Source organism: Enhydra lutris, unplaced genomic scaffold (assembly GCF_002288905.1).
Source record: "Enhydra lutris kenyoni isolate GAN:26980312 unplaced genomic scaffold, ASM228890v2 scaffoldscaffold58, whole genome shotgun sequence".
Classification (NCBI taxonomy): Eukaryota; Metazoa; Chordata; class Mammalia; order Carnivora; family Mustelidae; genus Enhydra; species Enhydra lutris.
Window position 1 is genome coordinate 17,271,386 of NW_019154142.1, and position 12,118 is coordinate 17,283,503.

Sequence of the window (12,118 nt, forward strand, 5' to 3'; positions counted from 1 at the left end):
AATGGAAATTCACAGAACAGAAGTATCACATGTGAGGGGGATATAGCCTCCCCTTATGTTAACCTGCCAATTCACAATTTCAACCTGCAAGGATCTGCCACCAAATTCAAGAGATTAATTCAGTCCCTGTGCCGGTTCAATCCTTTGCCAATAAGGAGGCCAATTAGTTTCAACTACACTGGTTAGTTTATGTCTGTCTTTATTTTTTTCTAATGGGGACATTTTCTCTCCATCATTTGGATGATTTTGACCCCCAATTCATTGCAGGTTACTATAAAATGGCTGTCAATCACTTAAAATCACAGCTTAATACAAACCAAAGCCTGAGGTGAAAAGTTCAGTCATTAGCTATTGAAACCATCCTGCTCCCCATTGGGGTGGGTATTGTGATGCACGCAGGAAAACAATAATGATAATAATATTAATAAATTTGAAATAATATTGTAATTCTCTACTGAAAAATAATATAGTCAACTAATTAGCAAGTTTAGTTAGCCTCAGTTAACTTCTAGTCCAAAAAATGTTATCAATTCCAAATTCCATAACCCATGTGCATTTCTTGTGTGTGTTCATAAATTAATATATTTCAGAATCCATGAGAGACTGTGGACTCTGAGAAACAAACTGAGGGTTTTGGAGGAGATGGGGGTAGGGGATTGGGTGAGCCTGGTGGTGGGTATTATAGAGGGCATGTATTGCATGGAGCCCTCGGTGTGGTGCATAAACAATGAACACTGAAACACTGAAAAGAAATATAAATAAATAAATAAATAAGAAAACTTTTGTTTCAGTCAAGAATTAAAATATCTACCTTATTGATATATGACTTAAATTTCATTTTAGCCTCTACTTCTAGCAGATAAATTCTCACACTAATAAAAGTGCGATGTTAGAAAAGGGGAGGGGCAAAAGAACAACTGAGGGTTTTCTAAATTAACAAATGAAAATATTCTGTGCAAATATGATGCCACTAACTCTAATATCTGGAACTCCAGAGGAGAGTGCAGAGATGAAGAAATGTACAACTGATTGATGATAAATACATTATTACTATGACAGGTGTGTTAATTTTTCCTCCAAAGTAGAAATAGATGAAGTTGAAGAATCATTTATTTCTGAAAAGGAGGGTAACAGAGCAGGTTTTATTAGAAAGGGAAACAAAGAGTTTGAGGTATCTAAGGGGCTGTGTATGATAAAGAAGAAAAGATCACAGAAGAGAGACTGATGCCAAAACCTTACAGTGATAGCATTTCCTTGGTGAATAGAGTATCTACTATGCCCCAAGTACTCTACAGACACAAGGGTACATGGCTTCCATATCCTGAAACAAATACTGGATCTCAAAACAACATGCTGGCAATTCTAGATAAATATTTAGACTGTAATATCTGATAAAAAATATATATCTGAGCAATTCACATTTATCTCCACCAAATTCAGAAATTTCAAAATTTCTTTTAATTTTTTCCTCTGATCTACATATTCAGAGGTTCAGGACTCCAGTTTTCTCTATTCTACCCCTAGAGGGCAGTAGAAAATATAGAAATACAGAAAAAGAGTTTGGCGGCTAGAAGAGGAGGGTAAACAATTTTCATTTGTACCACAATACTATTTGTATTATAGTATAATATAATACTATTTGTACTAAGTCCAGTACAAACATAGTATCATTACTTAGGACCACATTCACAAAGTATAGCTTAAATAATTGGAACTCCAACCAAAACCCATTCCAAAAAAATAGTTTTGAAAATACATGAATAACATTTTTTTTAAATCTTTCAAATTTAATAGTATCAGTATTCATACATACAAAGATCTCTAAGCTTAAAATGACACTGACAAACACTTGCACTGCTAGTAATACTATAAATAATAAATCTCCCTTACACCTGAAGGGATTAGAAAACAACAACAAAGCCTAAAGCCAGCAGAAAGGAGGAAATATAAAGATTAGAGCAGATATAAACAATACAGAAACAAACAAACAAACTAACTAAAACAAAAACAAAAAAGAGATCAATGAAACCAGGAGCTGGTTCTTTGAAAAAATTAATGAAACTGATAAACTTCTAGCCAGACTTAACAAAAAGAAAAAAATAAAAGACCCAAAATAAATAAAATCACAAATGAAAGAGGAAAAATAACGACCAACACCACAGAAATAAACGATTATAAGAGAATATTATGAAAAACTATACACCAGCAAATTGGACAACTTGGAAGAAATGGAAATTCCTAGAAACATATAAATTACCAATGAAATAGGAAGAAATGGAAAACGTGAAAAGACCAATAACCAAGAAAGAAATTTAATCAGCAATCAAAAAACTCCCAAAAACAAAAGTCCAGGGACAGATAGCTTCACAGGTGAATTCTACAAAACATTTAAAAAAGAGTTAATACCTATTCTTCTCAAACTGTTCCAAAAAAATAGAAAAGGAAGGAAAATTTCCAAAATCATTCTATGAGGCCAGTATCACTGTGATATCAATATGAGATAAAGACTCCACAAAAAAAAGAAAGAAAGAAAATTATAGGCCAATATCCCCGATGAACATGGATGCAAAAATTCCCAATAAAATGCTAGCAAACTGAATCCAACAATACATTAAAAAAAAAAAAAATTCACCTAATCAAGTGGGATTTATCCCTGGGTTGCAAGTGTGATTCAATATTCACAAATCAATCAACATGATACACCACATTAACAAAAAAAAGGATAAGAACTATATGATCATTTCAATAGAGGAAGATAAAGTATTTGACAAAGTAACAGCATCTATTCACGATAAAAACCATCAGCAAAGCAGGTTTGGAAGGAACATACCTCAACATAAGAAAGGCCATTTGTGAAAAACTGACAGCTAATATCATCTTCAATGGGCAAAATTGAGAGCTTTTCCTTATGGTCAGGAACAAGACACTCTCACTACTGTTATGTTAAACATAGTACTGGAGGTCCTAGCCATAGCAATTAACAACAAAAAGAAATAACAGGTATCCAAATCAGCAGGAAGAAGTAAAACTTTCACTATTTTCAGATGATATGATACTATATATAGAAATATGAAAGACTCCACCAAAAAATTGTTAGAACCAGGGTGCCTGGGTGGTTCATTGGTTAAGCCTCTGTCTCTTGATTTCAGCTCAGGTCATGATCTCAGGGTCGTGGAATGAAGCCCTACATTGGCCTCTGCAGCCAGCACAGAGTCTGCTTTTTGCTCTCCCCCTGCTGCTTCCCCGACTCTCTCTCTCTCAAATAAATAAAAGCCTTATAAAAATTGCTAGAACTGATAAATGAATTCAGCTAACTTACAGGATACAAAATCAACATACAAAAATCTGTCACATTTCTATACACCAATAACGAAGCAGCAGAAAGAGAAATTAAGGAATCAATCCCATTTACAGTTGCACCAAAAACAGTAAGACACCTAGGAATAAACCTAACCAAAGAAGTGAAAGATACTCTCAAAACTATAAAATACTGGTGAAAGAAATTGAAGACACAAAGAAATGGAAAGACATTCCATGATCATGGCTTAGAAGAACAAGTATTGTTAAAATGTCTATGCTATCCAAAACAATCTACACATTTAATGCAATCCTTATCAAAATACCATCAGCATTTTTCACAGAGCTTGAAAAAACAACCCTAAAATTTGTGTGAAACCACAAAAGACACTGAATAACCAAAGCAGTCCTGAATAAGAAAAGCAAAGCTGGATGCATCACAATTCCATACTTCAAGTTATATTACAAAGCTGTAGTAATCAAAACAGTATAGTCCTGCCACAAAAACCGACACCTAGATCAAAAGAACAGAACAGAAAACCCAGAAATGAACCCACAACTAGGGTCAATTAATCTTCAACAAAGAAAGAAAAAATATCCAATGGGAAAAAGGCAGTCTTTCCAACTAACGGTGTTATGAAAACTGGACAGCAACATGAAAAAGAATGAAACTAAACCACTTTCTTACACCACACACAAAGATAAAACGGATTAAAGACTTAAATGTGAGACCTGAAACCACAAAAATTCCAGAGGAGAACAGAAGAAGTAACTTCTTTGACATTGGCAATAGCAACTTCTTTCTAGATGTGTCTCCTGAGGCAAGGGAAACAAAAGCAAAAATAAACTTTGGGACATAATCAAAATATAAATCTCTGCATAGTAAAGAAAACAATCAACAAAACTAAAAGATAACCTACAGAATGGGAGAAGGTATTTGCAAATGACATATCTGATAAAGGGTTAGTATCTAAAATATTAAAAAAAAAACATAAAACTCAGGACCCCCAAAAATGAATAATCTAATTACAAAATAAGGTAGAAGACATGAATAGACATTTTTCCCTAAATGACATTATAGATGGCTAACAGACACATGAAAAGATGTTCAATATCCTTGGTCATCAAGGAAATACAAATCAAAATTGCAATGAGATACCACCTCAAACCTGTCAGAAAGGCTAAAAGCAACAGCATAAGAAATAACAGGTATTGGCAAGGGTATAGAGAAAGGGGAACCCTCTTGCATTGTTCGTGGGAATGCAAACTGGTTCAGCCACTCTGGAAAACAGTATGGAGATTCTTCAAAAAGTTAAAAATAGAACTACTCTACAATCCAACAATTCCACTACTAAGTATTTACCCAAAGAATACAGAAATACTAATTCAAAGGGATACATGCACCCCAATGTTAATAACAGCATTATGTACAATAGCCAAATTATAGAAACAGTCCAAGCATCCATAAACTGATGAATGGGTAAAGATGTGTTGTGTACACACACACACACACACACACACACACACAATGGAATATTACTCAGCCATTAAAAAAAATGAAGTCTTGCCATTTGAAAAGAGATCAATGGATCTAGAGTGTATAATGTTAAGTGAAGTTATTCAGTCAAAGAAAGACAAATACCATATGGTTTCACTCATATGTGGAATTTGAGAAACAAAAGAGCAAAGGGGAGGAAAAAAAGAGAGGGAGACAAACCCAGAAACAGAGAAAAAACTAATGGTTCCCAGAGGGGAGGTGTGTGGAGGGATGGGTGAAATAGGTGATGGGGATTAAGGAGTGTACTTGTGATGAGCACCAGTGTTGTATGGAAATGTTGAGTCATTACATTGTACACCTGGAACTAATTTACACTGTATGTTAACCAGCTGGAATTTAAATAAAACTTAAAAAAACATATAGACTATTTAGACACACCCCCACCACCCAAAAACAAACAAACAAACAAACATAACGTGTCCTATTTCTGTAGATGGACAAATTTAATAAAACTACCAAACTGTAAAAAATAAATAATAATGATAATAAATCTGCATTTCCAGTATGTCTTTGGATGGAATTTAACAGGTAAAAGGCTTTTTTAACTAATTATACCTAATTTTGGCCTTTAATAAAAAGTTTCAAAAATAGTACAAGAACTTCCATATACCCTCACCCAGTTTCCCCTAATGTTAACATCTTACATACACATAGTACAATTACCAAATCCAGGACATTGACATTCATATAATACTAACTAAACAACAGAATTTACTCAAATTTTACCAGTTTTTCCACTAAAGTCCCTTTTCTGTCCTAGAATCCTATCCAGAAACCCACATTGTATTTAGCTGTTTTCCCCCTTAGTCTCCTCCAATCTATAATTATTTCCTTATTCTTTCCTTTTATGATATGACCACAGAAGGAATATCATGTTCTATTCATTGCATCAAGTCTGAGGTTCATATTACTGACATGTATCATAACTAGTTATTCTAACTTGATCACTTGGTTAAAGTGGATGCCTACAATTTTTAAAGCTAGAAACTTAATTCTTTTTACTTTTAAACCAAAATACACAGCTTTTTAGATTTATTTAAGAATAGAAACTTTCATACTATTAGCCAAAAGCAGAATATCCAAACAAGTCACTCCATAATATTTCTTGAGGAATAGTATCTGTTAAGCAATATGCTAGATGGGCTTATTAAGAAGAAAAAGAGACTTTACTCATGTAAATGTTAATGCTTATATTTACCTGTATTTGAAAGCACTTCTTCAATATAAGGACATTTATCCCCTCAGATCATTGCTACATTTGCACCACTCCATGCATGATGTTTTTGCCTGCTTGCCCTCCCAGTTCAGCTCAGAATTGTCCATAACCAGGTAACAAAAAAAAGTGATCTTCAAATCATTCTCTAGAGTTCCCTTGTGTGGCATAATTGCAATAGAATGATCTCAGATGAAGAGAAGAATTCAATGGGAAGTATCTTTAGTTCAAGGGAACTTCAACTGAAACCAAAACAGTAGGTTGTCTCTCAGGACCCAAAACTACACTTAGAGTTATAAAGTAGGTATGAGACACCAGTTCCAGGTGCTGTAAAAACCTCTAAGAACATGCTCAACAGATCTTCCAGGCTCTATCAGCAACCACTGCTCTCTCTGGTCCTCTAGGGAGCTCTAGTAGAATTACTGCCTCCTATGCTCTTTATTATCCAGTCCTAACATAATGTACACTGCAAAGCATGCCCTGATTCCCTACAGTGTACATCAGAAAGAAGCAAGAGCTCCTTCCACCCCAGTCCTATTTCACTTTACCCCCTTCCATCATTCTGGCACTTATTTTTTCACAACCTTTTTTTTTTTCCTGACTATGCTGTGAGTTCTTTAAGGCTATGGATATGGGACATATTCATATTTGCTTCCCCAGTGCCACTAAGCATTATTCCTGGCACATGCTAACATTCAATAAATGCTCACCATGGCATATAGCTGTCCTTTGGTTACACATGGTTCAAACAGTTTGTGACACTAGAGAAGATTCTTTTAGCCCTTGTGAATAGGATAATATTGAAAGAAAATCCTGTTGAAACAGTCAAGTCATCTGAGGCTTCTAAAAGTAAAGATGAATAACTTTCCTCACAATATTTCCTTTAAATTTTTCCCTTGAAGCTTAATTTTAAAGTCCCACAAAAGCATAGCAAGCTTTGTTCCACTTGAGATTCAATAGAAAATCAAGAATAGAAAGGATGAAAGGCAAAACCGATTTACTTTAGCTACTAATTACAGAGGTTAAAGGAAATATGGCTTCCTTCTCTTATAAAGTACATTAATATACTTCCTTAATCAGGTCAAAATCTGGATTTGGCTATTACTTAAATAGCTATAGGCTCTGCTGCATGCTGGATCCTACAGTTGGGAGTAGTGAAAGGAAACAAAAAACTCAGAGACTCTCTGCTCAGATGTGAGGTGAGAGCAAGAGCAGAAACCTTAGTAAGGAAAAAGAGAGATACCTCAGAATGACTCTAGCATTGATCCTATAGATTGAGACTCTAGGAGGTTGAACTTAACTCACATTTAACCTATATTCATAGGTACTATTTCCAAATCAGGTATTCAGCTGGGAGAAAAATACAGTTGACAGTGAGAAATTAATTAATAAAAAAAAAATTTTCATTTTAGGGTTTTATGTGTGCTTTGTTTCATTTGAAGATAGGAGAAAAATTATTGAAAGCCAAAATTCATACATGCAGATGTTGATTCAGATCAATTTCTTCAAGCATATTTCTTCCCAGTTAACCCTTTCCAACCTCCCTCACTTCCCTCTTCCATTGCATTATCCATCCTTCCACCCATCCTAATAACCACAGTTCTACCTCTCATTCAGTTCATATCATTCTATCTCAAATTCAAAACCTAGATGTGACCTAAAGACTTTTACATGCCTCTCACTATGCGAAATGCTGAAAATACAAAGATAACAACATAGCCTCTAAATTCTAGTATATTTACAAATCTCACTAGGGAAATGAACTTCTTTTATACAATGAGCCAGAATTATAGAATACAGATATTAAGAGAGAACTATGAGGAACCCTAAGCAGGAATAACTAATTTAAAGAAATAATTCCCAAACCTAAAAGCTATTACTTCTATCACTAATGAAGTGATAGAAGAGTTATACAGAATAACAGGAGGGAAGAGAAAAGCTATTCCCAGAGCCTTATACTAACCAAACTCTGTAAACCCTTTTTTTTTTTTTAAGCTTTTGATCTGCACATATCCAAAAAGAAAAAAAAAAAATTGCTGCATCTTTAATCTTCTAGAACATGTAACTTTAAGGAAAGGAAAAAGTAAAAAAGCAGAAATAGGGAAATGTTACATTTTCCTTTAAAACACGCAATTGTTCCATATTAGTATATCTGACCAAAAACCTTCAGGACAGAAAACTGTGTAATGTGTGTTAATTCTTCTAAAATGATGACTTCACACCTGACAAATGCATAGAACCTGCCTTATTGTTGAGATAAATACTGTTCAGATACTTGTAAAGATTTTGGAGTCAATTTGGATGGTCTGTCATTAACCCATGACTATGACTAAAGCTACACTTATCCACAGGGGTTATGTTGTTAAACTATTTACTACAGTTTTTTAATTTATTTTTGGATTAAACCGCTTAGTATTTTCTCTTCAAGAGTGCAGGATTTTGAGTATATATGAAGTCTCTTCGGTGAAATCAGGGGCACAAGAGAGCCATGTTTTACGGTTATTATGCTTAGTATGATGGGCCTTTGTTAAATCAGCTTTTGCATTTCAGATTCTAAAGATTAAATTATGTATTGTATAATAAATTAGTGAATTACCAAAAGTATTACTTAGTACAGATAAGGATTGCCTCCAAATTTTGCTAGTCAGGCAAATTTTTAAAATTTACATCTGTGTTTTAAGGTCTAATACAAATGGATTGGTAGATAAGTCACAAATTCAAGTTCATAATTCCACATTAAGTCTTCCCCAAACCAATGTTCTGACTCATTTAAACAATGACAAAATGTTCATTTATCCATTTAAAAAAATTAAACACTTAATTAACTACATTTATTAGGAGTCACCAGAAGTCTCATGTCATGTCCACTAAACATATATATGATAGCACTTTAGTGGCTTAGAATATTATATGTGTGTATAATCAGCATATATATATATATATATACACACACACACACACACACACACACACACATACATACATACACATATCAAGGAAGAATCTCAATGAATTTTATGCAAAGCAATAATTAAAAATTTAATAAAGAGTCAAAGATCATGATATTGAAGTTGAATAAAACTTGATTTATTTATCCTAATCTCCCCCAAAATGCCTTGAGATAAAAAAAAAATTGAAACAAAAAAGACCCTATTGATCATTGCTGATGCTGTGTGATAGATACATGAAGTTCATTATGTTGTCTTCTCTTTGTGCATATATTTGAAATTTTCCATTATAAACAGAAAAAAGCAAATAATTAAGTTTCAAATAGGTATGTAGTACTTCTACTTCTGGCAAGATTCAGTAGATGCATTTTTCCGTATTCCTCCTCTTATGCACAACTGAAAATCCCAGACATTTTATATATATACAAATAACAAACATAAGACATTGGTAGTAAGAAGAAGGCAGACTCCTAGGGACCTTAGGACCTGAGCAACAATACAGTAGTGACTTTCCTGAATTTTCTTTTTGCCTCATATATACTAGACTAAGAGATGGAGAAGCAAAAAACTTGGAAACACAGATGCAGATCAAAAAGCCCCCAAAGACTCTCGGTGTCTCTAGGTAAACTACCTAGAGAGGGGCAATCAAGCAAGACAAAATGCTTAGGTAATAATCACCCTACTGCAGCCAACATCACAATGCAAATCTATGGCTCCAAGAACCAGGACAATGTCAAACTGAATGAAAGAAAGACAACCAATGCCAACACTAAAATAACAAAGATGCTAAAATTAAATGATGAAGATTTTAAAGCAGACTTGACAAAAATGCTTCAACAAGCAAGTACAAACATGCTTAAAACAAATGAAAAATAAAACATTTCAACAAAGAATTAAAGATATTTTTTCATGGAAATTTTAGAACTGAGAAAATACAAAACTGAAATAAGAAAGCTCAGATGGGTCCAGAATGTAAGGGAGAAAGGAAAGAGTCAGTGAAGTGGAAAATAGAATGATAGGAATTTCCTGGTCTGAATGTGGCCACAGTGGCAGAGGCTGAAGTGACAAAGGCATAAACCAAGGAAAGCTAACAGCCATTGAAGGCTGGAGAGTCAAGGAACACATTCTCCCTAACATCTTTACAGGAAGCACAAACCTGTCAGTACCTTGATTTCACCCTAGTGAAACTGATCTCAGACTTCTGGCCTCCAGAACTATAAGGGAATATAAATTTCTATTGTTTTAAGCCACCAAATTTATGGTAGGGTGTTACAGCAACGACAAGAAATTAATATGGCAGAATATACTTTCTTATCAAGTACACATGAATTCTCCACAAAATGATACTTAATAAACTTAAAGGAACAGAAATCATATAAAATATGTTTTCCAACCACCATGGGACAAAATTAGAAATCAGTAACAGAAAGAAATTTGGAAGACTCACAAATAAGTGGAAATTAAACAACACACTCCTAAATAACCACTGGATGAAAGAAGAAATCAAGAGGGAAATTAGAAAAAATTTGTAGGGGCACCTGGGTGGCTCAGTGGGTTAAAGCCTCTGCCTTCGGCTCAGGTCATGATCCCAGGGTCCTGGGATAGAGCCCCGCGTCGGGCTCCCTGCTCATCAGGGAGCCTGCTTCCTCCTCTCTCTCTGCCTGCTTCTCTGCCTACTTGTGATCTCTGTCTGTCAAATAAATAAATAAAATCTTTAAAAAAAAAAAAAAAAGAAAAGAAAAAATTTGTAGATGAATGAAAATCAAGATAAAACATAACAAAACTTATGGAATGGAGCTAAAGCAGTGCTTAGAGATAAACGTTTAGCTGTAAATGCCCGCCTTTAAAAAGAAGAAAAAGAGATACAGTTCACTAAGTTGGTTAGAATGTGGTGCTAATAATAAAGAAGAAAAATCTCAAATCAATAATCTAAACTTCCACCTAGAGATACTAGGGGAAAAAAATACAAAATATACCTAAAATAAACAGAAAAAATGAAATAATAAAGATGAAAATAGAAAATAACAAAATAAATAGTAAAACAATTTAAAAAAATTTTTAAATCAATGAGCCAAAGGCTGGTTCTTTTTAAAAAAAAAATTAAAAACTGACAAAACTGGGGTGCCTGGGTGGCTCAGTGGGTTAAAGCCTCTGCCTTTGGCTCAGGTCATGATCCCAGGGTCCTGGGATTGAGCCCTGCACTGGGCTCTCTGCTCAGCAGGGAGCCTGCTTCCTCCTCTCTCTCTGCCTGTCTCTCTGCCTACTTGTGATCTCTCTCTGTCAAATAAAAAAATAAAATCTTAAAAAAAGTTTAAAAAAATTGACAAAACTTTAACTGACCAAAAAAGTAGAAGACTCAAATTACTAGAATTTGAAATGAAAGAGACAACATTAATACTGACCTTACAGACACATACTAAGAGGAATGTTAGAGCAATTGTATTCCAAAAAATTAGACAGCTTAGGTGAAATGTTCAAATGCCCAAAAAGACAGAAGTACTGAAATTGACCCAAGAAATAATATGTAATCCGAACAGACCTATAACAAAGAGATTGAGTTAGTAATCAAAAACCTAATCTCAAAGAAAAATCCCAGGACAAGGTAGATTTATTTTGAATTCTACCACACATTTAAAGAAAAATTAATAACAATTCTTCATAAACTGTCCCAAGGAATATAAAAGGAAGAGGCATTTCCCAACTGGTTTCGTGAGGCCAGTATTACTGTGATACCAAAACTGACATAGTCCCTAACTTTAGAATATTAGTCCTTCTAGGGGAGGGGCCATTAATCAAGCAAAGCACAAAAGATGATGTAAATATACAAGGCCAATTAGCACTCTCAAGAACTGAAATCTGTTACCATGAGTATGGGTAATGAGTGTTACCAGGTGGAAGAAAAAAAATCTACCTACCAATATCTTCATAAATATGGATACAGAAATGCTCAATGAAATATTAGCAAACTGAATCTAAAAATATATATTGATCTGAATGAAAATGAAATACAATATATGAAAATTTGTGGGACACAGCTGAAGTAGTAGTAAGAAGAAAATTTATAACAATTATACATTTGTAACAAATTAGTAACAAATTTAC